The 24,082-nt window shown below is 47.3% G+C and overlaps 2 protein-coding genes across 3 annotated transcripts in view; both read left to right on the top strand.

The window, feature by feature from the left end:
- Positions 1-24,082, top strand: part of LOC119455849 (protein masquerade) — a 110,455-nt gene that overhangs the window by 27,424 nt on the left and 58,949 nt on the right.
- LOC119455847 (transcription factor CP2-like protein 1) overlaps positions 21,335-24,082 on the top strand; it is a 148,685-nt gene continuing 145,937 nt past the window's right edge. The window contains exons 1-2 of one of the 2 annotated variants that reach the window (XM_049669359.1): positions 21,335-21,699; positions 22,487-22,538. The gene's annotated coding sequence lies outside the window, so the exon portion shown is untranslated. The remainder of the gene's footprint in view (positions 21,700-22,486; positions 22,539-24,082) is intronic. The other variant, XM_049669360.1, reaches the window with a different exon arrangement.

Here is a 24,082-nt window from a genome sequence, read left to right as displayed (position 1 = left end):
GGCGTGGCCGTGCTTTCGGCCGCACCGCGGCGCGCGCCTCCCACCCCTCAACTCCCTTGCTACGGCTGCGCGAGAGACGATTTGCGCTATAATTCGCGCTATAATGAAAATATCGCTTCATAAGAAACCGCGAGAAGTTGTGCCGAACAAAAAGGCACACAAAAGCACCGATGTCCCTTGACGCTATTTTTTTTTTCTTCTTTGCACTCCAGCCTCTGTCAGGATGCTGCTGCCCGAAACGTGTACACTCGTAAGCCAATGTTTTGCGGGAAAATTATTTCCGCGCGCTCAAGCGCAGCATGCCAATGGAAAGCCTGCACGCGAAAGCAGGCATTCGAGCTCTATCTGCTAGAAGGAATGCCAGCTGACTGACGAGGCAACCAAGATTTTTTTTTTCGCGAATCCGCAGCCCGCAACCTTTTTTTTTTATGACTTGCATTTTCCCCAGCTTGACCAACTGACTGTCAAAATACGTCTTGGAAAGTGAGAGATATGACTCGGTGCTTTTAAATGGAGAGCTGAAGTCGCGGCAGTCTTACATCTGTACATGCGAATGCGCTGTTTATTGTGTTAAATAAGCGTGTTAAGTAAGTGAACTCATCGCGCGTCTTCCTGCACGAAGTATCAAGCTGATTACCTGAGTCGACAGCCACGGACAGACATTTTTCAGCAACTTTCTGAGCCATCAGTAAATATTGAATGCCATCTTTGTATTCATGACGAAATTACCAGCATGACACATTCACAATACCTACAATTTATTTACGATAGCAAACACACAGCGCTTGTGCACTCGCAGTACTCCTTCAAACGCGGAGAACTTTTCGGCTCAGTGGCTTACTCATTAATTTTTTGTGGTAAGCTGCTGTGTCCGTAACGACTGCGCCAATATTTGAGAGTAGGGGCTTTATAAATTTGCTTGCAATTCATGAAGAAATCGCTGATGCATGCTTTTCGTTTGCCTGGCAAGCAAAAAGAGGGCCGCTCTCTAATTAAGTGAGGACAAATTAAAGCTCCATGCTCCAGTTTCCTCCACTGGAAATGCGTGAAAACTTAGACCAAGCTTTTTCTTGGTGCTCGACTTGCAGCACGGCACGCAGCAGTACGGCATGTTTTTGAAAAGTACAGTAAATTACACGCAGAATTTCCGGCGAGATTATAAAAACAAATCACTTGCCTCAATTCAATGTGGTACAACAATGTGAAATGCATATGAAAGCATATATGCTAGTTACACAGGGCCTCAGCAGCAACATTTCCAAGTAACATATAGTAGTTCGAGGCTTGAACCAAAAGCCGCTTCAGCACCACTGATGTATCGTGGGAACTTCACAATGTAAATGCGACGCGCATGCAAGGGCCCCGAATAATTAATTCGGCCGGTACATCAGGCTGGAGAAAATGTACTGCAAAATTATTATTACTACCGTGATGCCTGTATATGAAGACTTCTGTGAACACAGCGCTCGACCCGAGAACGTAGCCATACAGTGACCACGATGATGAAATACGTTTCTTTTTGAAGGGAACAGCGAGCGCAAGAAAAGAATGACGAGCGTGGTCAGGGGAAGCGCTTAGGCACAGCGGCAACTCACTCGCTAGAATACGTCTCAAGGCGCATGCAATGCGCCACACAAAGTCGCGTAAACACCCTGCCTATGCGTTAGCTGCATCTCTATCGTATTATGCTACAAAGAAACACCCTCGCTGTGTAAAGCCGGCTTAAGAATCTATCACCACGTGCCTTGATTCTCGTGCCGTTTCTTACAACTGTCAGGCCACTTTAGGCCAACAATCAAACTATCTTCACCACTTCGACGATGTCAAATGCGCATCTCTCCAAGCATCTCCACGGCCGCGACACCGTCAGCAGAGGGGTGGGAGCACAGCGCCGCCGCACGGCGCGCGGGCCAACTTCCTCAATTACATGTTTTCAATGGGGCGCGCGTCGAATGGGACGGCCGTAGCAACCCCGCCGCGCGCGCCGATCCAGGCGGCCGTGTACACGCCCTTCGGCCGCTGACGTGAGAGCATGTAACGACCGCCCGCGCGCAGCTGGCGCGTGCGAGCGAGCGACGGAGCAAGTGCCCGCCGGGAGAGGAGAAGCGAGAGAGGAAGGAGTGACGTCACCCCTCCGCTGTGTTAGGGAGGCGTTTACTCGGTGTGAAGTGGTGCGTAGCTCTCATTAGCTCGTTTCTATTTTAATTAGTAATGAGCGGGTGCCCCTGGTTTCAGTGTGACGTCACTGATGACGTCGCTTTTGGTCTTGAAGTTTCACGGGAACCTGTACTGAAGTGATGGGTACCTAAAGTGTACGACTGTGTGCTTTGGTACGTGTACAGCAATTGTTTCTCTTTTTTCTGACACTTAATTAGCTCTTTACTGTACTAAACCTGTGCTCTGATATCATATCTATCATCAACCATAAGTAGAACCATCGATATATCACGGTCTTTATTTTTCTGTGGTTTACTTTTTAATTTCGTCCCACCTCCGTGGCAAACCGGAAGTCAGTCCCTAACCGGAAGTTGCTGTGCAAGAACCAAACAGTGTCATTCGGTGCTCGTGCCAATAATAAAAGAAGCAGAGTGTAAATAATTAATCGTGGTTCATTAGCTCGTTTGCTGTATTGTACGAAATATTAACGAAGGTAAATTCGATTAGAGTCAGGACAACATTTGACTTGATTCAACCAGGCGAACAAGCTGGCTATACAGAAATATATTCGACTTCATGACGCATCCGTATCGTTAATAAGGTGTTTGACTAGCCTGCAGAAAAGTAAACATCTCTTCTGCGTGGCTTTCATCGATTACAAAAAAAAAAAAGTCGCAGTTTCGCTCGAAAGGCCAAGCCTTGATTGCGATAGCAAATTATTAAACAACTATACGCAGTAAGGTTAGTCGTTTTATCAGCGGGATAAACTGCTGTAAACATTCGCTTACTAACTAAATCAACAAGCACGTTGTCACGCGCGCACAGGCAATCGCGAACTCATCTCACTCGATGACCGCTGACACTCGCTGTCACAACGCTGGCGTGATGAAGAGCGGCAACAGCGGTGAGCGAATTCCCCTTCGTGCTGCCTATCGCTTCCACGCAAACTAGGCGCGCGAGAGCACAGCGGACATGAAGCCGTCAGCTGTATCTGGTCGACTAGCCTTCGAACCCAGCGCTGATTGCCTCCAAGATAGGACATGCGGGGACGCGCTCCAGCCGCTGCAGCTGGAGTACAAGACGAGATGCGAACTAACCCCCCCCCCCCACCCTCCCCACCTTAGCGCGCACACATCTCCCCGCTCCACCCCTTGGACGCGTGATGTCGCTCACCCTCCTCGCTTTCCTCCCTTGCGAGCGCGAGGAGACACCGCCGTATCAAGCCACCATACTTCTCGGCTCACCCTCGCGAGCATTCGCTCGCACCAGAGCATACGGCACGTGGCCGCGATCTTATCGCACTTGGACTTCATAGGAACCTGACGGCGACGCCGACGACGACGGTGGAAGTTTGCCTGGAGTGTTCATATAATTCCTATCGCAATGAAACATTCGACTGAGTGAAAATGCCAGCAGTCATGTAGAAGCATACGTAAATATTTTAATAAGTGTACTAACAGGTTATATCGCTACCACGACTGTTAAAAAATTTAATAAGCAGCAAAATATCCTTTAAGAATGGTGTCACACGAAGGCACAATGTCTTTCAATTGCTATTTACTTCTTGGTTGCAAGAACAATTCAAGTTGCAAGATTGTGAAGCATTGGATGCAAGAATTAAATGGTAGCATCTCAGAAGCATATTTAGAAAATGACGTTGTTATTGAGCAAGCGCTGGATATGACTTGCAAAAAAAAAAAAAAAAAAAGAAAACAAATGAGGACTTTAACCGGCAAAGTCAAAGAATAGGTTTGACGATTATACTTAATCAGCAAGCTAAAGTAACGTTCACTATCCCAGCAAAGAAACAATTGTTTATCGTTGTCAGCCAGTCTCTCTAGTATGTGTACCAGTACGGTTATTTAAGGGCTCACACACGATCGCGACCATTAGAAAGAAATCTCCAAGCGAATTAAAATTGGTTGTGGTGGCTATGGGCGGACACGGCGTCTTAGCAATGTTATTGGAAATAAAAGCATAAAATCAGTGTATTCTACCTTGTGGGGCTAAAACTTGCAGGGTCACAACAGAGCTCCAAAAGAAGATAAGGGCTGCCGAACGAGCGATGGAACGGAAAACTATATGCGTAATATTAGGGGACAGCAAAACGCCAGTATGAATTAGAGAGCAAAAGCGGTTAGCTGAGTTGGTTTCTAAATTAAGTAGAAGTCGTGTCGGGCAGGTAACGCACGCCATGCAGAAACGTATTAGAGTATTCATCATCATCGGCGGCGGCGGCGGCCCGCTTTATTTAAGTCCAGTGGAAGACGAAGCGATATCCAATTACCCTGCCAGCTACGCCGTGTTGTGCCTGCAAATTTCCTAGTTTTTGTTTCACACCGTCTAATCAGAGGCCGTCCTCTACTATACGTACCTTTCCCATTCTGTAGACCTCATTCTGTAACTCTGAGACGGTTATCTTGCTCTATGCATTTATTACATGGCTTGCCCAACGTCAGTCCTTCCTCCCAATCTCAACTAAACTAATGGCTATCCAGTTTGCCTTCCAATTGTATCTGAATTTATCAGAGTAACAGAATTTTTGCCAAAGGAAGGGAAACATGATAGAGGATGGCAGAGGAAGAGAAGGTGTTACGAGGATATAGGATGTTTCCGGGTGCAGGAAGAAATCGGCTATCACTAGACGGGGGTTATTGGTTCTGCAGTGGACATACAAGATTATGATGATGATTATGATAATAATAATGATAAGAGTGAGGATCATTAACGAGAGGAAATAAGGTACACGGTAAAAAAAAAATCAGGAGAAGGCACTATCGCGCTCTTCATCTCGTTATCGTGCGACTTCATTTCAACTAGCCAAGCGATTGTTGTTGTTGTTGTTGTTGTTGTTGTTGTTGTTGTGTTGTTGTTGTGTTGTTGTTGTTGTTGTTGTTGTGTTGTTGTTGTTGTTGTTGTGTTGTTGTTGTTGTTGTTGTTGTTGTTGTTGTTGTTGTTGTTGTTGTTGTTGTTGTTGTTGTTGTTGTTGTTGTTGTTGTTGCCTATCACGAATGTGTTTGTGCTTGGCATTTTGCAAACCATTCTTTCTCTTCACTTTTTTCTATCATCCGTTGAGCCGAGTGGCAAATTCCAGCTCTAATGGCAGTATGGCGCTGTAAAATTCAATAAATCACGGCAAAGAAAGAGAGGAAAAAAAGTAAATAAATGAATACTCACAAATGTGAAAGCTGCTACGGCGTCTTGGGGCTCAGCGCGAAAACGCGGATACCTTCTCGCGTGGGGGTGGTTGTGTGCGTGTTGAAGAGGAGGTCAAAATTGTTGGATATCCGTTCACTACGGCGTCTCTCATAGCTTAGGTTTTGATTTGAGAGGTTGAACATCATCGATTAAAGAATCCCTAAAATAAATCCGTGAAATCATACAGCACGACATTCTTTGCACATGTGCATTCGCACCTCCCTTCGCTTTATGCGTCAGTTTTTCGGTTCGTTCCATTTCATTTCTTTCAGCTGTAGTCGTCCGGCCTCCTCACTTAGTGCTCAACCTTCAGCCTTCCCAGAGAACTTTCACCGCCAACCTTTCTGCCACAGCCCACGGACGTTTCAACTTCCAGTGTTCTTGCGTGCGCTCGATGGGAAGGTGTTAAGTACACCAATCTTGCTTTGGCTCTTTCTGTTTCTCTTTCACAGCACGCGCTCTCCTCCTCTCCTTCATTGTGACTAGCTAACATCATCCGATTAATAGAACGCCCGTGAGTTTTGAGGCGTGATGTATTGATGATGTGACTCAGTGTTTACGCAAGAGAGGAAAAATAAATAAAGAAGGTGCCTCAAAGCTCGATGCAATGGCAGACGGCCACTCACACCACCACGAACGTTTGGCGTTCGTTTCTTCCACGTCAGCGCTTGCCATTGAAGAGAATGCTGTAATTACCGTTACCGTCCTGTAGTCAGGTGTCAACTCCGCGCTCTCAATTTGCGAAGCAGCTCCGTTCACGTGCACATAGCGAAGGAAGAGACAAAAAGAAAAGTTTATTAAAAATAATTTTAGAAATGGCGACCCCTGGGATGCTTCCGGTGACGTGCCTATAGATTTGGTTGCGAAGGGAAGGCACGGCAGCGATCACAGCAGTACATGCATGGCGCGATGAAACAGGGCTGTGGTATACCTTGCACGCGCGTTCACACGGCTACGCGGGGCGTGACGTCATTGTCGATCGGATAATCGCATAGTTGCAAGCGTACGGCGCGCCGTTACTCGTTCTTCGGCAAGCAAGGTCGGCTACAAAAGCAATTACAGAAGCCCGCGCGCGATGCCGAGGGAATGCGTCTAACGCATGCGGCAGCCGCACGGTCTCGAAGGTTGAGCGAGAAGTGCAACTGAAGACGGAACGTTGGCAGCAGTAGGCTGACGCGCAATACACTTGCAGTCAGAAAGGAAAAATTCAAGGAACGAGTGAGGTTTATTTGGATGAAATGAGAAATATTGGTCAATTTGGCTTCAATGAATGCCTGTATCCGAGTGATTGTGCTTCTCGACGCGACCAGGCTCACTGCGCTCTGCTTACATTCCTACCAGAAACGGACTCGGCCTCCCCACTGTGAAGCACTTATTCTCTCCGAGGGCCGAAACTTCTTTTCACCATCATCATCGTCATCATATCTTTATGTCCACTGAGTGATGAAGGCCTCTCCCAGTGATCTCCAATCGCCCCTGTCTTGCGTTAGCTGGTTCCAAGTTATGCCTACGCCTTCAGATTTCCTCATTTCATCACACCACCTGATCATCAGCCCTCCTCGACTGCGCTACCCTTCCCTTGCCACCCATTCTGTAACTCCAATAGACCACCGGATGTCCTACGCATTGCATGGCCTGCCCAGTTCTATTTCTCCCCCTTAATGTCCTCTCAACACAAACGTAAGAAAAGTACTCCCGCCATCATTGAACTCCCTGCAGCTGACAAGATATTCTATATACTAAAATCACTTCTTTCACAACGCATTGCAAGCACCCACGTACTGTGTGGCGATGGCTATATAGAATCGACGTTTTGTAACACAGCGGCAGGTGGATGGCGCGAAATGAAATAATAATAATAATAATAATAATAATAATAATAATAATAATAATAATAATAATAATAATAATAATAATAATAATAATAATAATAATAATAATAATAATAATAATAATAATAATAATAATAATAATAATAATAAACCGGCAGATCCCATGCCCTGTCGGAATCGATGTTATGCGAAGCAGTGTGCGGGGAGCCTACCAAGTTAACGAAACGACCACGAGAGCACCAAGACGTAGGCGGCTGTTTCATGACCTACATGACACGCATGTCATGACATTCATGTCATATGAGTTCTCAGGAGCTTGGTTATCTACGCCTAAGAGACCATAAGGCGAAAGCCTTAGCCATGCTCATGACTTTGAATTCGACCACCAACCTTTAGCCTTTTCCTTCACTTAATACCACATCCGAACCCATTCCATTGGTTCTTGAGTGTTAATCTTTTTTCGCTGAGTCATTCTTATTTTTGCAGAGTCATGGTCATGACTATGACTTCTACAATCATCCTTTAGTGTTTCTTTCACTTAGTACCCACATCCGAACCCATTTCAGTGGTTTTTGAGTGTTAATCATTTTTCGCTAGGTCATTCTCATGACGTATATGGCACGCATGTCATGAAATTCATGTCGTGACCTATCATTTATGTTCGTCATACACTCTTGTCATACTATGCCTATTTTTGTACATACCAAATTAACGAAACGACCATGACAGCACCAAGACGTAGGCGGCTGTTTCATGACCTACATGACACGCATGTCATGGCAGTCATGTCATGACCTATTATTTATGTTTGTCATACACTTTTGTCATACTATGCCAATTTCAGTACACGCCAAGTTAACGAAACGACCATGAGAGCGCAAAGACGTAGGCGGCTAGATAGATAGATACTGTCAAAGTGACAAATGTTCGCCAAGAAATGCTTCGTATTTAATAATAATAATAATAATAATAATAATAATAATAATAATAATAATAATAATAATAATAATAATAATAATAATAATAATAATAATAATAATACACAAACGCGAGTACAAAACGAGAACCACCCGCGGAAGCGGAACAAAACCTCAGTTGAAACAAACTTTTCGAAAGCACTTGGGATACACCGTACAACGTCTCCTTATACCCAACTGCGAATGCGCGGTAAAATGGTCGCATTTTTATATGCATCACATGCAGACCTGCACGCAGCCCATATACCACGCTGGCATTTCACAGGTGTGCTGTGGGGAAACATTTGCGCTTTGTTCTGATTCTATTTCTCGATTATCGCGCACAGGGAGCGTGGTGCGTGTTGGAGTTGTTGTTGTTGTTGTTGTCGTTGCACAACACTGCGTGCAATCTTAGTACCTCTATTAAGCACGGGTGCAGCTATACTAACGACGAGAACACGGGGTTGCGCTAATTGCTACGTAGTCGACTTGCGGAACAGCGCAAACGAGGAGACAAGACAAAGGCCGACGGAGGCGTTATGCACGCTGGGATTGTGGCCCCTGCGGAAGTAAAAGCGAAGTTATTTGAAAAAAGCGTTGGTTAAGCCACGTAAGACTTGCGAGAAGTGTCTGTTTAAAGAGAAGGTGTGGTACTATTTTGTAATATTTGTTGAGTTCAAAATGGGCAAAAAATATTTTTTTTTCAAGGATGTACGTTGCAGAGCAAAGCTTTCTTTTCTTTCCTTAATATATATATATATATATATATATATATATATATATATATATATATATATATATATATATATATATATATATATATATTGGGGGGAAGGGGGGGAAGCGGGGGTGCGGTAATTGTGCATTATACAGCGACTAATTTGACCTGGATCATCGAAACATGCATAGTAATTATTAATTAGTCGTTCTTCAAATTCAATCAATTCATTTATTTCCATCCAGTGCATAAACTAGACGGAGGAGCGGTGCATATAAACGACGGCCGTTTGGAAGCTTGAGTTCGAAATTCAAAGATAACGAACTCCAAGTTCGCCGAGGAACGAACGTTTATTTGCTTGCTTGGTATAACTTGTAATGATATAGTCTGCAGCTTAACGTGACTGTACTGGCTAACTCGAAGGACCGATATGCATTAACTTGGTGGCCTTCATATTGCCGGTCAAAGTCCAGCGATGTGCCACGGATCGCCCGGGCGCAGGCAACGTAAGTAATGGATTATAATATTCAAGCTGCCGCTTGCCATCATGAACTGGCTTGCAAAGCCGCGTGTCATTTGGCTCGCGTGCAACTTTAGGTCATTTGGCTCGCGTGCAACGTTAGAGAGCAAACTGCAAAACAGACTGTCAGGCACGTGCATATGTTAAACACTCCAACTCACTGCCCACCTAATGGGAATGCCCCGGATCAACGTCTTCTTGCCATGCACGTACTGTTGTGTCAAGCAGAAAACTGCAAACCGGTGTCTCGTATGTGTCAAGTATACTTCAACGCACCGCGTACTCACTGGGGATTAGTGACTCCGCGTTCTCTCCTCGAATCGTTCAAACATCCCACCTTCCTTTCCATACACCTGGGAGAGTTGCAGCGCTCCACGTACTGCTAGAACTACGCCCGACAGTATATGGCCACCATATACTATATAAAGGGTCCATTCAGGCGGACTGAGCCCAATGGATGACCGTGGACACACACACACACACACACACACACACACACACACACACACACACACACACACACACACACACACACCACACGCACACGCACACGCACACACGCACACGCACACGCACGCACACGCACACGCACACGCCACACACACGGGGGGGGGGGGGTCACAACACCCGAAACCGGCCCTGAGTAAAAGTGTCGTGTAGTTAGTTTTCATAAAGCATAAATTATCAATGTTACCAACACAGAGTAATCGTTTCTTAATAAGTAAACAACCCACTTGACGAGGTCACGCGTTGTCGTGGTCAACGCTGACGTCACGGGGAAATAGTGCGAGAGAGAGGAATAGAAGAGAGGAAAGGCAGGGGAGGTTAACCAGACGCACGTCCGGTTTGCTGCCCTACACTGGGGGAAGGTGGTATAAGGATGAAAAGAGTGAGTGAGTGAGTGAAATAACTTTTATTACAGGTCCGGCGAGGACGCGAACTCGTCGCGCACCCGGCTAGTCCCACGTCGGGACCGGCAGGTCTAGCCCACCGGCCCGGTCGCGGGCACGCCGGACAGCCAGGATTTGCTTGTCTAGAGCGGGGCTACGCAGAAGCGAGTCCCACTCATCCTTTCTGAACTTGGGGTATCTCGACCCGCACTCCCAGAGCATGTGTGCTAGAGTGGAGGTCTGCCCACAGGATGGGCAGGCGTCGTCGCGATATACGTCAGGGTAAACTTCGTGCAGAACGGCCAGACACGGATATGTGCCGGTCTGTAAAAGTCTAAGCGAAACAGCTTGCGCCCTATTCAATTTGGGATGAGGGGGTGGAAAGACCCTTCTGGACATGTAGAAAAATTTTGTCACCTCGTTGTCAGTAGCGGGAGCATCCCTGTGGCCGTAGGGGGGAGGGGTGTCGGCTCTCCTTACAGAGGAAGCGCGGTCGGTGAGGTCGCGCGCAGCCTCCTGAGCAGACTCATTGAGGTTCGGGGGAGCACCCTCGACCGACCCTACGTGAGCGGGAAACCAGTGAATCGAATGATGCGTGAGAGCATCCGGATTGGAGACGCTAAGAAGACGAGCAGCCTGCTCGCGATGCGATGCGACCCTTCTGAAAAGCCCTAACTGCCGTTTTGGAATCGCTGTAGATCTCAGACCCACGACCGTCTAGCAGGGCGAGGGCGATGGCGGCTTGCTCGGCGACTTCGGGGTCTGAAGTGCGAATTGAAGCGCTATTGGAAAGCTTGCCGCTGGAGTCGACCACGACGACGGCAAAGGTCTTTCCGTCGCTGTACTCCACGGCGTCGACGAAGCGTGCTCTGATGCCTTGATGATTGATCTGTTTGAGAATTGCTACTGCTCTCGCTTTGCGTCTGCCCTCGTTGTGTACGGGATGGACGTTTCGAGGCACGGGGGCCACTTCGAACTTGTCTCGAATGCACCTAGGGATCGGGGTACTGACCCTCGAAGATACCACAGGAGGGTAACCCAGCTCTTCGAGGATGCGTTTACCTGCCGCTGTGGTGGTCAGGCGAGCGAGTTGCGCGCGTTCTTGGGCTTCGGCAATCTCCTCGGCGGTGTTGTGTACCCCCAGCTTGAGGAGATCTTCAGTATGGGTCCTAATAGGTAGCCTGAGAGCCCTTTTCACTGCTTTGCGGATGAGAGCATTGAGCTTGTCTCGCTCCGCTCTGAGCCAGTTGTGCATAGAAATCGTGTACGTGAAGTGGCATAATACGAAGGCGTTGATAAGGGCGAGGAGATTGGCTTCCTTCATGCCTCTGTGTCTGTTTGCGATTCTGCGAACGAGGCGGAAGGCGTTGTCCGTCTTTGCGATGATCTTGCGGAGAGCCGTTCCGTTCCCGCCGTTGAATTCGACAAACATGCCCAGGACCCGAATGACGTCGACCCTGGGTATCACCCCTCCATCACAAGTGTGAAGACAGATGCTGCTTTCGGAGACTGGCTTCCAATCGTTGGGTCTTCTTCCCTTCTCTTTTCTGTAAAGCAGAAGCTCCGACTTGGCGGGGGAGCACCGAAGTCCGGTGGGGCGGAGATACTCCTCGATCACGTCGATCGCGTCGAGGATGAAAAGAGAGCGAAAAGAAATAGAGAGAGCTCAGTTTCGCGCACATTTGAAACTTCGCACGAATTCTACAGACGGTCGCCAAGACCTGTCGACTTGAAGTAGTGCAACAAGGCTTTCGTGGCTTTCTGTGCCATCGACGCATACGGCCATGGTCCAAGGATCTTAATTTCCGAAAATGGTCGAGAGTCCAACCGGTTCAATGCTGTCCGGAGAGCTTCACGCTCGACGTCGAACTGGGGACATAGACACAATACCTGTTCAATTGTTTCTCTGGTGCCACAAGAATCGCACATGGGCGTATCCCCATTCCAATGCGGAACGAGTAGGCATTTGTATATGCCACGCCGAGCCAGAGGCGGCACAATACTGACGCCTCAGAGCAGTAAATGTTTGATGGCACTTGTAGCTTCTAGGATGGGTCAATTTTGTGGAGATGGCACTTCGGGAGGTTAAGAGAAGACCAATATTGATGTGTCATAGCTTTAGCCACGGTATGAAGTTTTCCTGCAGCGTCAGCCCTGGATAAGGGGATTGGGACTGGTCGGCCTTCCAGATGAGCAAACCGAGTGGCTTCGTCGGCGAGGTCATTACCAGCAATGCTGGTATGTCCCGGTAGCCACTGAAATATAATTTCATGTCCTTTAGCGATAGCTTTATGGTGGTCTTCTCTTAACTCATATGCCAGCTGCTCATGAGTCCTGTGATAAATGGCAAAATGCAGACTCTGAAGTGCTGCCTTAGAGTCACAAAAGATGACCCATTTCTGAGGTGTCTCTTGCAGGAGGTATTGTACAGCAGCGCGCAGGGCAGCAAGCTCTGCCGCCGTTGATGTTGTCACGTGTGACAGTTTGAACTTGAGTGTTGTTTTCGTAGCCGGAATGACAACGGCACCTGAAGAGCTGGTAGACGAGACCAAACCATCGGTATAGATGTGTATTCGGTCCCCGTAGGTATCATTCATTAATAGCATCGTCATCTGTTTCAGAGCTATTCTTGAGTGACTGGTCTTCTTTACTCCCGAAATAGGCGCACCTGAATAAAGTCTTTTCTCTCTCTCTCTCTGAGGCTGTTGCAGGCACCACAAGGGGAATGAAGGCCTTGCTGCTGGGGTGTATCCTGTTGGAAGACAATCTGGATTGGTGACGATAACTTCAAAAAACGTGGAACGAGGTCTCTGTGAAGGCAAGAACGCCAAGTGATCATCGGCATCGCGGGAAAGATGACGGATATGCACCCTGAGACAATCCACTGCAACGTATGTTTGGATCGGATGATCTTTGGCGAGGACGATTGTTGCAGGTGTTGACGCGCAGCGAGGTAGTCCTAAGCAAGTGGGCAATGCTTGGCCCTGTAAGCTCTCCAATGAGCGAACATTTGACTTGCACGTATTGGACAACACTGGAAGACTGTAGCGTAAGTATCCTATAAATAGAGCTCTGTACAACTGAAGCATGGAGCGTACAGATGTGCCCCATGTTTTCCCGCACATGAATCTCAGTACCTGGGCAATCGACGACAGTTTTTAGGGGCGAAGCACCTTAGGGCCAAGCCTTGTCCCTCCCTCGTTGCCCGTCGTCCGTAGCTCTGGTTTGCATGGAGACCGCTAGGGGCGCTGCGGTGCACAAGGGCGGTCTTTCCCGACGCGCACTCTCTTTCTCTCTCGTCCGTAGCTCTGGTTTGCATGGAGTCCGCTAGGGGCACTGCGGTACACAAGGGCGTTCGTTCTCGATGCGCGCTATCTTTCTCTCTTCAGCCATAACGGTCGCTTTGATAACGGCGCGCCCGCTATGGATGAAAAGGCGAGAGTGGCGGCTCAACTGCAAGCGGAGTCGAGGGCTCGCAAAGCTGCTGCAGCACGGCGACGCAGACAACTAGCGGACCCGGAGTCTAGGGCACGGGAAGCTACAGTAAAACGGCAACGCCGGCAAGCGAACCCGGAGCTGAGGGCTCACGAAGCTGCAGCAGCACGGCAACGCCGGCATGCGGACCCGGACCTGAGGGCTCGCAAAGCTGCAGCAGTACGGCAACGCCGGCAAGCGGACCCGGAGCTGAGGGCTCGCGAAGCTCGCGCTTGAACCGAGCATCGGCGCCACCAACCTCAGGTAGAGAACGCTTCCAGCGTTTTGCCGCCGCCTCTGGGTCCGCTTGCCGGCGTCGGGGGATTCACGGTTAACCGAATGATCCCCCGGTGCTTCGCCCACTCATCATTATTCACTTCGTGGATATGCGGTGATTTTTTACACCTAAAGATCGATCGGTCTTCCGTAGGCAATGGTGTGTGAAATTAATAGAGACTGGGTATGGTGTCATAGGTTTTCGTGTGAATGCAACCAATGCACCTTTCTCGGTTGATACAGTCAAGCCTTGTGCTTGAAGATATGCTGATGTCAAGGTTGCTGCCCGTTGCACACGCGCGCGCACCTGAAGCCGAGTAACTGCAGAAGTCCAAAGGCTGATGTCATCTGCGTATATCGAGAGGCAGATTGTCTAAGGTAAAACGTCAGCTAGTCCAATGAGTCTCACATTGAACAACGTCGGACTCAATACTCCTCCCTGAGGCACGGCGCAGTACGTGTAATGTTCAGCCGTGGGGCCATCTTCTGTTCGCACAAAAAATGACCAGCGAGAGCCTTAAGGTGGAGTGGCCAACTTGTTTTCTGGCATGCGATCCATGGCCCTCTGTAAAAGTGTCGTGTAGTTAGTTTTCATAAAGCATAAATTATCAATGTTACTTACACTGCACTCTTAAACATGTTACACTTTTCTGGGGGTAATTTTGTCCTACAACAATAAATGTCATCATTTTCGTGGGCACTCCAGTTTCTTCAAATATGTTTTTGGTGCTCTCCTGTCAGGAGCTGGATCACCGTAGCATTCCTGACAGGAAAGCATGAAGCCCAAAGTGTTAGGGAGAGACAGTGTTCTGACAAGACAGCTTTTTCTGTAGGTAAAAAAGAAAAAGATCATGAGCTATTCCACTCTGTGAAGGTGGATGACCAGCGAAGCGGTTTAGCACACGACACGACATGACACGGAATTTTTAACAAAGGTACGAACATATTTATTGTCTTGATCGGTTGTCATTATTTGTCTTGATCGGTGGACAATTGGTGTTTACGGCCCGCCGATGCCGATTGTACTCTTGCATCTACTCTCGCCATCGCTCTTCATAGGCGCGTTGCTACTCGGGAGTCCGGACTATACGTGGCCTCATTACGACAGCAGAAGAGAAGTGAAATTCGAAATGAAGAACGGCAACTTGTATTTCTGGTTTGTTTATATACCGCCACCACGGGAGAGTGGAAGGAAAGGAAACTAGATACGCAATCGCTTAGAACGCCGACAAAAAGAGGGCGATGCGAACGTAGACATGGCCGACGCGGGTCGCCCAGCTCTAAGTATTTGAGAAACCTTTATCATCTACCTGGAAGTCTACTAATCTTGAAAATGATGCCTATTGATAACTAATCTACTCAACATTCATTAGGGACACCGAAGAGCCAGCTGCTGAAAAAAAAAACGCGGTCGAGCGCGCTAGCAGTGGCACGAGCGCGTTCGCGAGGGACCTGAGGTTCTGCTTGCGCACATCAAAAATCCGCGGAACCCTAGCCATAAACAGCTTCGCTGTAAAAATAGAAACCGCCTCCATTTTTTTAAAACAGAGCAGCTGTTTAAGCTTGGCAAAATTGGGATGTGCAACGCTAAAACTGGTTGAGCCAGGAGGAGCCATTTCTCCTCCTCGCTCAACCATGTCTCCGCGAGCACAGCGCACTATGCTCGCGATGGAAGAGCCTGGACATTGACGTCACAGCTGCGCCGAGCACATGTTCAGCAGAGGCACGTGACCACGCTAATGAAAGCGTGCGCGCGGCGGCGCCCGGGCATTTCTCCGCGCTACCGAGATATGGCTCCACCTAAGCGCACCTTGACGCCGGAAAAAGAGGCTGCCCGACGAGAGAAGCGCCTTCAAGCCACGCGGGGAAGGAATCGCCGTCTTCGTGCCGATACAGCCTACCTCGCCAACAAAGCCGCCGATATGCGACGTCGCCGAGCCGATCCGGAATACCGAGAACGCGAGAATCAAGCAAAGCGTCAACGCCCAGCCTTGCCATGATAGCCTAGCCTTGCCCTGATAGCCTAGCCTTGCCCTGATAGCCCAACCTTGCCTAGAAAAAGCCAAGTTAAGCCACGTTAAGCCTACATCAACTAGTTGCTAAGGAACGTACGTCGCCCAGCGCGACGTCGCCCAGCTTCGCTGTTTCTTCAGACTTGTCACTAGTGTCAAGCTGGCCGCATTTTAAACAGCGGAGCTGTTTAAGTTCTTGGTTATTCCGCATAGTGTGAATAAAAAACTGCGCCTGACGATGACGTCACCGCGCGTTGCCAAGCAACACCTTGAAACAGCTGGTGCGAGGCGTTCCTAGGTGGCACACATGACGTCATCGCTCGGCGAGATTACCCTCGCCGCAACGCGAGGCGCTGCCGACGTATCCGGCGTTTGTCGGCGTCCCCGGCTGCAGCCGGTGTCGAGATGCGACATACTGTATTTCGCACGGGCCTCTTCACTCCTCCCCCCCCCCCCCCCCCCCAGCCCACCTTCCCTCATCCCCCATCACAGACCGTGGCGGAGTCTTACTGGCAGACTCTTTTGACCGCCACTTCCCCTCAAGACCAGCGCCGGATCATATCCAGTGCAATGAGAAGGATTGCGCTTCAAGAGCTCTCCTTCACTTTGTAAGGGTACCTCCTCACAGTAAGGGAGCGCCCAAGTACCATGCACCATCAATGGCAATAAATCTTTCTACCACCACCATCGTCACCCAGAATGGACCGCATCCACGTCCCTCACCCCCCCCCCCCCCCCTCCCTTCTACCGCTCTTCCTACTTTCTCTCAAATCATTCCCATCCCTCAGATGCTGAGCCGTGCTCCCCATAAGAGCTGCAGAAACATGCATCTTTTCCTAACACAACCTCTACTACTACTACTACCGCATCCGCGTCTCGTCGAGCAAGAAGGCTGGTGGATAGCCGTGATTATGGAAGGCGCGAAAACCGACCCCTCTATCTCGACGCACGCCGACGAACGCCGGATACGTCGGCCACGCCTCGGGCCGGACTATAGGGGGCTGTGGTTTCGCTGGCGTAGCGTCCCCGGGCCGAGCGCGCTCGCGCGTCAGCGCTACGTCGGACTATAAAGTGGCCTTTAGAAGACTGCGCACCGACCCCGAGTATCGGCACGATACTCGGGGTTGGCTAAGTTTGGCTAAGAACAAGCCAAACCAAACTAAGTTAAGCAAAGGAAAGCAAATAGAGAAATAGAAGAGAGGAAAGGCAGGGAGGTTAACCAGACGTTACCCTGCACTGTGGGAAGGGGTATAGGGATGAAAAGAGAGAGAAAGGAGATAGAGAGAGCACAGTTTCGCGCACATTTGAAGCTTCGCACGAAGTCTACACACGGTCGCCAAGACCAGCCAAACCAAACCAAGTTAAACAAAGGAAAGCAAAGTTAATTAAAGCTAGGGAAGGGCCACCAGCTTTGCTGTTTGCCCAGTCTTCGCATCACTTAGTGTGAAGCTGCCCCTAATGTTTCTTTTCTTTCTTTTTCGCGCGAGGCACAGGCCTCATGTGGAGAAAGAACCTACTAAAAGGCAGTGCACGTGCTCTAACCGGAAAACGCTTATTTGGCATGGCACATTATCCAATTGTCTTGCATTCAATTGCGCTACACTGTAAAAAGTGTTACACCCTTAAGGATAGCGTACCATACAATGCACCCTTGACGCCCTTTTGACACCCTTCCATACAATACACCCTTCTTATCGGAAATTTTTGAAAGGGTGTAACTCTGGCGAAAATGCCCAATCTGCACCTTTGGAACATTCAAGGGTGTACGAAAGGCACATTTTGCAGGTTACGTACGCCATACATGAGTGTAAGAGTGTAGGGGTATCTTATTTTCGCTATGCTGTAACACTGACGAGGGCGTTACCGTATTTCTTCTGCCAATCTCTGTCTTGAAACGGTGGTAAATTAACAATTATATGTTGCTCACTAGCACACAATAGATACTGCAAACATCCGCAGGTGACCGTGCATTTATGCAAGACAAACACACGCTCACCGTTCCGATCGGTTCCTTCCAGTGGGCATAAATACCGATCGGTTCCTTGGTATGGGCATAAATACCGATTGAGGAGCGCTTACACGAGGTCTCGAATCTGGTGCCACTTGTCATTTACCTGTGACCAACATTGAACAAACAGGTATTGTCGCTATAGCCAACGTTTCAACAAGGGAACTTATCTTTGTCATGGAAGCTTGGCAGCGTTCGTGTATACGTAGCTCTCTCCCCCCCCCCTCAGTCGACGATATGCAAAAGTCTGTAAGCAGGCTTTCCCACAGAGCACAGAGCTAGCTTTCCATAACCAAGTTGGCTATAGTAGCGCGTGTTAAAGCTGAAAACCGCGTTTTGAAACCTTGGACGTTGCGGGGAACGGACGGTGGCAGGAATGATGTCACTGACCCGCACGTTGATACTTCAATTGCGATTCTAGCCCGAGGTCCGCCATCTTGGTTGCCTCAAAGAAGGCGCGGAGAGAAGCGCGCACTTGCAGGTTTGGCATATCCAACACTATTTAGAGTGGTGGTGGTGGCTCTTCCTATAAGTTACACACTAGCTTAATCTCCTCCACCCCATTGAGAGTGGGGAAGTGTGAGCTACGCGTGCATAAATGCTGCCAATCAAGGAAATTAGTTGCTGTCCTGACGAAGGCAAGTTCCGCCGTCGCAACATCGCCTCCAGCGACATTCCTCGTTCAAGCACATGACTTCAACCGTCTATCTTCCTGTGAACTACTGTCTTTTGTTTGTCATCTACCGGCTGTTTGTATTCACGTTTCTTACACTTCCGCCCCAAATCAAGGTAACAACTCTTTAACGTTTATTGTGTTAGACGGTCGTTCCGCGAGTTTCCTACATGCAACCAGCTGAAAGATGAACTCTCTTCAAATATGCGTGCACGTCGAAGCAGAGGCAATGAGCGCGGGAAATCATGCAAGCTCTCCTAACGAAAAAAAGAGAAGGAGAAAGGAAAGACGGGCCGCGCGCATCGTTTAAGCGGCTTCCTTTTAGCGAGCTGCCAATGGCGACCAAAGTGGGACACCCCAAGCGCGAACGCACCGCGTGGTTGCGAAAAACCGCCTCTGCTTGGCTGCATGCATGGTGTCCCGGACTTCCTGGCGGCGCGTCACGTGCGGATAAAGCAAAAAGGGAAAAGAAAGCACGTACAATTATGAAAACCATGACAAGCCTGACTTTCTTTTTTTTTCTCCCTTTTCGACTATGGCCTCTTCGTTTCACACGTAATAATGACATTATAGGAAACTGGAGCTCAGGACGAACACTATAGTATACAGCATTTCCGCCATTCTTGAAAAAGAATGTGTGGGGACGTTCTCCGATGACAGTTGTGATAATTAAGGATTCAGAAACCCGTGCTCACACGAAAAAATAAAAAAAAATAAAAAAAAAAGAATACAGTGATTGTTCGCCTGGAATGGGGGCGGCAGTCGCTTTACATGCCAGAACATATGAAACATGTCGTAAAGCTTTGCAACCCGTCTACTCCACAAGATTTAACACCCTTTCAATTATCCCTCCTACTCGATAAAGGCTCTTCGAGGTGACATGCTGTACCTTGCAATAATAATGAACAAGGCATGTCTTGTTCTGCCGGTGCTCAATGACGTGCCTTTTCGAAACACTGTTTGATATGAGAGAAACAAATAAACATGTTGGCATCACCCATCATTATTACGTGACACGACGTGTACATGAGCTTTGCACGGTTGTTTGGTATTTGGGCAGTTTACCAAAGAACCTGTATTTGAAGATTCCCCCCCCCCCCCCCCCCCGCACCTCCTTTTTCTGTAATTTCATAAATCGATTCAAACATACATGCGCTCGCGTACGGCACGCTTCTGATTTTTCTTGCTGAACGCTGGGCCTATAAAAGATGTGTATCAAACGCAAATACTAAAATGAGCACAAAAACATGTCGAAATCAGTAGGGCAATAAATTAGAAAATAAAATACTATTTGAACACTTTTAATCTTCCCTCGTTTTATTATGATTACTACTACTACTACTACTACTACTACTACTACTACTACTACTACTACTACTACTACTACTACTACTACTACTACTACTACTACTACTACTACTACTACTACTACTACTACGATATCTTGGCACTACGCTGGCAAAGCTGAAGATGAGTAGTAATTAAGGTGCGAATCCGCAGTAGTGCCAAACGTTCTACGCTTCTTTCATTTGTATTTTGTATTTGTTAACTCCCCGTAATTATACTGAACCAACATGCGTCGTTTGGGGGCGCCTTCAAGCCCGCGAGCGCATTTTTTGTGTGCAGACTGGTGGCGAAATAAACTTGATCGACTGTATGCGTGGGAACGCACGTTCCTAGCTCTGCACATGTTGTACTGAACCGACACGTGAATATTATTACTTGCAGTGCCTGAGGAGCGACACTGCTCAGCTCTCACGGTTGTTGCTATGGGCCGTCAAAGGCATGCGACCTGCTCTGTCTTAAGAATACAAATTCGCGTTTATGCTGTTGACGATCATCATTCAATGTCATAACTGCAGCTGCGCACATGCCTGAAGAAATGCATGTTTAACCCCTTGCGACAGGCTTTTCCCATGCCAGGAAGAAAAAAAGAAAAGAAAACAAGAAACCAGGAAATAAAGCAAGCACTAAATTAGCTCTAACAGCTGATGTAAGATATAATTAAATTTTACGTAATGACTCGTCGATTTATTTCCTCACTAGGCCTGCTAAAGCAGGCACAAAACTTGAACGATACGAGTCAAAATTACGGGAAATATCTGCCAAAATATCCGCACAAGGTCATTGGTCGCTCCTGATATGTCGCCTCATTAGACGTGAGTGCAGAACATTGCTCACGCTTTAGGAAGAACGTTCGATCTAATTCAGTTTTACGTATAAGCGCGCTCCAAATTTTTTCTGATTTACACCAAGCCTAAGTGTTGGCGCTTGCTCTAAAACGTTTGCAGAGCAGTGTCCGATCAAGGCTCCCCATTTAGGTAAAGGTACCGCCGCATGCTACCGTTGACACGAAAGCAAAAAGGCCAACAAACACGCTGCGCCGATTTAGCAGGAAGTCGGTTGAACGGTATACCGAAACCAAAACTGGGTCGCAGAAAGGCTCAAAAATTGCGCAGCCTTGCCAACAAATTTGTGCTTGCGCATCGCTGTTCATAAAACAAACAGAACATGATTAAGTATTCTAGACGTTGTCAAAGCACCAATCAAGGGAGTTTTGACCTCGGCAACGCCTTTGCGAGATTTCACGCCGTTTCGCCTTTTGTCGGTGGCAGCGTTTCTCACGTGTAAATGCTGATATTTTTGTGTACGCTCTGGGGGTTTCATGTTGATCGCACTCAACGCGTCCTCGCCGTTGCAAATTGACCGCCATATGACCAAATCCAGTCTTCAGTGAAATTTCAACGTTGTGTGTGCGTCAAGTGGTTGTCATTTATCGTCTTGCTTTGCGTGAAAAGACTTTGCAGCAGCCATCTCTCTTTGTATTTTGTGACATGGTGGTATCAGCTGGTGCTCTCCCGTACTCCTTGAAACGCCGTGTAGTGTGACTCGTCCAACTTTTGCTGCACCATTCGAATATCTCCGGTTGCAAGTAACGCCCGTGCGTGCTGAACGTTCACCAGTTTCACCGATGAAGCGGAGAAGGTGAGCAGCTCGGCTTCACAGTGTCCTTGTCGCAACTGTTAGCTGAAGTATGGTAACAGTCTGGCTTGAAACAGAAAGTCTGCTTGTGTAGTGACGCTTTCTTTCAACCGTGACTTCAATGCTTAGATTGTACGATTGTGATTCTTGTCGGGAGCCTGTGTCCTGTCTTATGTTTTGTTGCAGAATGAAGCGCGAAATTCCCATGATTACGATCTGGTTGAGTATTCAGAATCCCTTATCTAGTGTTCGTCTTTCAGTCTTACTGATCGAGAATGTAGAAGACGTACGTTCATCAAAACGTAGGCAAGTGGTACGAAAGTCTTATCTTAAAAAAGCGTTACTGATTTATCTTTACTTAGCTAGGTTCTAACGATAACTTACGTACGAGCTCAATGTTGAAACAATGTTCGCAATCACGCATGTAGTTCGCTCTTGATGCAGTGAATGTAAAGCATACGAACATTGCGATTACACGTGCGTGGAGGCCCGCAATTTTAATATTGTCGGGATCATACAATACCGCAGACATACTGCCTTTTACGAGCATCAGTGCTTTTTGAGAACTGCTGCACGTCCATGCTCAAGAACATTTCGATCCTGCAATGTTCGGTGGCACTACATGCGTCGATTAGTATCGAAAAGGTTTATGCAAGTTGCCTTCAGTGATAACTAATGTCTACCATGTGGCAGGGTATAAATACTTAAAGCTTAAAATACTTTGCCCCTGTTAGTTCTCCCCTTTTTTACACCAAATTTTTGTTCTGTCCGTGCAACTTTATTTTTGCAGGTGATACGAGATCGCTGCTGTCGAGAGCGATTAGGAGACAGCTGTAATTTGTGTAAGTTTCTTGTGTTTTCACCAATTCATTGCTTCCAGCATATTGCCTGTTTAACATTCTAAGGACAGCTTGCATTGGTACTAATATGCCAGTTGGCTTGCACACTGGCTAAGCGCAGTAGTGCAAGGCTTTCTGTTTATTACTGTGTGCTTGTCAGCATGACTTGGAACAATTGTCTTACTCTAAGGTCAAGTTTTACACTTGTGAACTTGGATATACTACTTGTTTTTCACTCCACATGTAGGTAACAATATGTCAGAGTTTATGTTACAACTAGTTCAAGTTGTGTATCTTTCCGCTATATAGTGAACTATTTCTATAAAAAGACAGCTCGAGCTCCAGTGGTGTGAAATCTTTTAGAGCTTGTTGCTAAAGTAAGACATAAAAGTAGCTACAAAATTTTACTGCAAAGCCGCTAAAATTGTCACTAAGACTGTCTAGTTAATTTTAAATAATGTAGGCATTTAGGAACACTATAATATAACGTAATGTGGAATAACTCATCTACCAAAACGTTTCACGTTTGTCTAGTGTTCGTGCACATGAGGAATAAGCTAAATTTACCAGCAGTGTGTGGACGGCTTTTACTTCGCTAATAAATTTTATAACAGATGATGACTGCTTAAATTCTGCCTTTGTCTTCAGATTGTAAGGTTACAAATGCAGCGTGACTCAAAAGATTGCGAGTAACCTGATTTTTCTAACAGGACAAGGCACTTGGTCCTCATTATTCTTACATATTTTCTAGTTCTACTTGCTCATGAAAGGAGAACTAAATTCTGTGATACAGACTGGTTGCATCTGGTTAACACAGCGATGACAATTATGTAACCTTTATACAGGTCAAATACTACGCTTCTGCCCCTTGATCTTTCTGAAAACACCATGAAGTATTGACTGGTTCGAAAGCCATTAGAAATGGAAGCAGTGCGTTCAGATTTGCGTGGACAAGCCTAGCCGCTCCAATATTTATGCCTTTCTACAGTCGGTCTACAGGTCTTATTATTCACTTCTTGCGTTCAGTATCTCACCATAACATTTATTCCATGCATGGCGCTCTTTGGCCATACCTGGCCCTTGCGCCACTAAACCACACACATTCATTCATTCATTCACATTTATTCCAATAGGTCTTAATAAATTATTTAGTGGTACACTTGCAAGCGTCCACCTCTGGAACTTGTTTAGTAACTGCAGAACCCACAGTGTTAAGACACATTCAAATCAGTTTTGCAATGAATAAAAAATAAATAAAAAAAGAGCATCTATTTTGTGAGCACAATGTGAAGCTTGTGATAAGTGCTGTGAAGCACAAGCACAGTGTGAAGACCACAATCATAGAGCCCATGTCTTGTACTGCCAATTTCGACTGCTTATATGTAGTTTTTGAATAATGAAGTGCATTCCAGAAGGCCTTTCTTGAAGTAAGTTTCGTAACTTCAAGGTGCTAAAATGTCGCCATAGTACTGTCATGTTAAATGGGTAATCGCTCGCTAAATAGAAAATTTGTTGCTAACCAGATAAGAAAGTCGCTAAATCTAGCA

The sequence above is a fragment of the Dermacentor silvarum genome, chromosome 6 (assembly GCF_013339745.2).
Source record: "Dermacentor silvarum isolate Dsil-2018 chromosome 6, BIME_Dsil_1.4, whole genome shotgun sequence".
Lineage (NCBI taxonomy): Eukaryota > Metazoa > Arthropoda > Arachnida > Ixodida > Ixodidae > Dermacentor > Dermacentor silvarum.
Note: the sequence above shows the minus strand (reverse complement) of the source record. Positions and strands in the feature narration are given on the sequence as shown.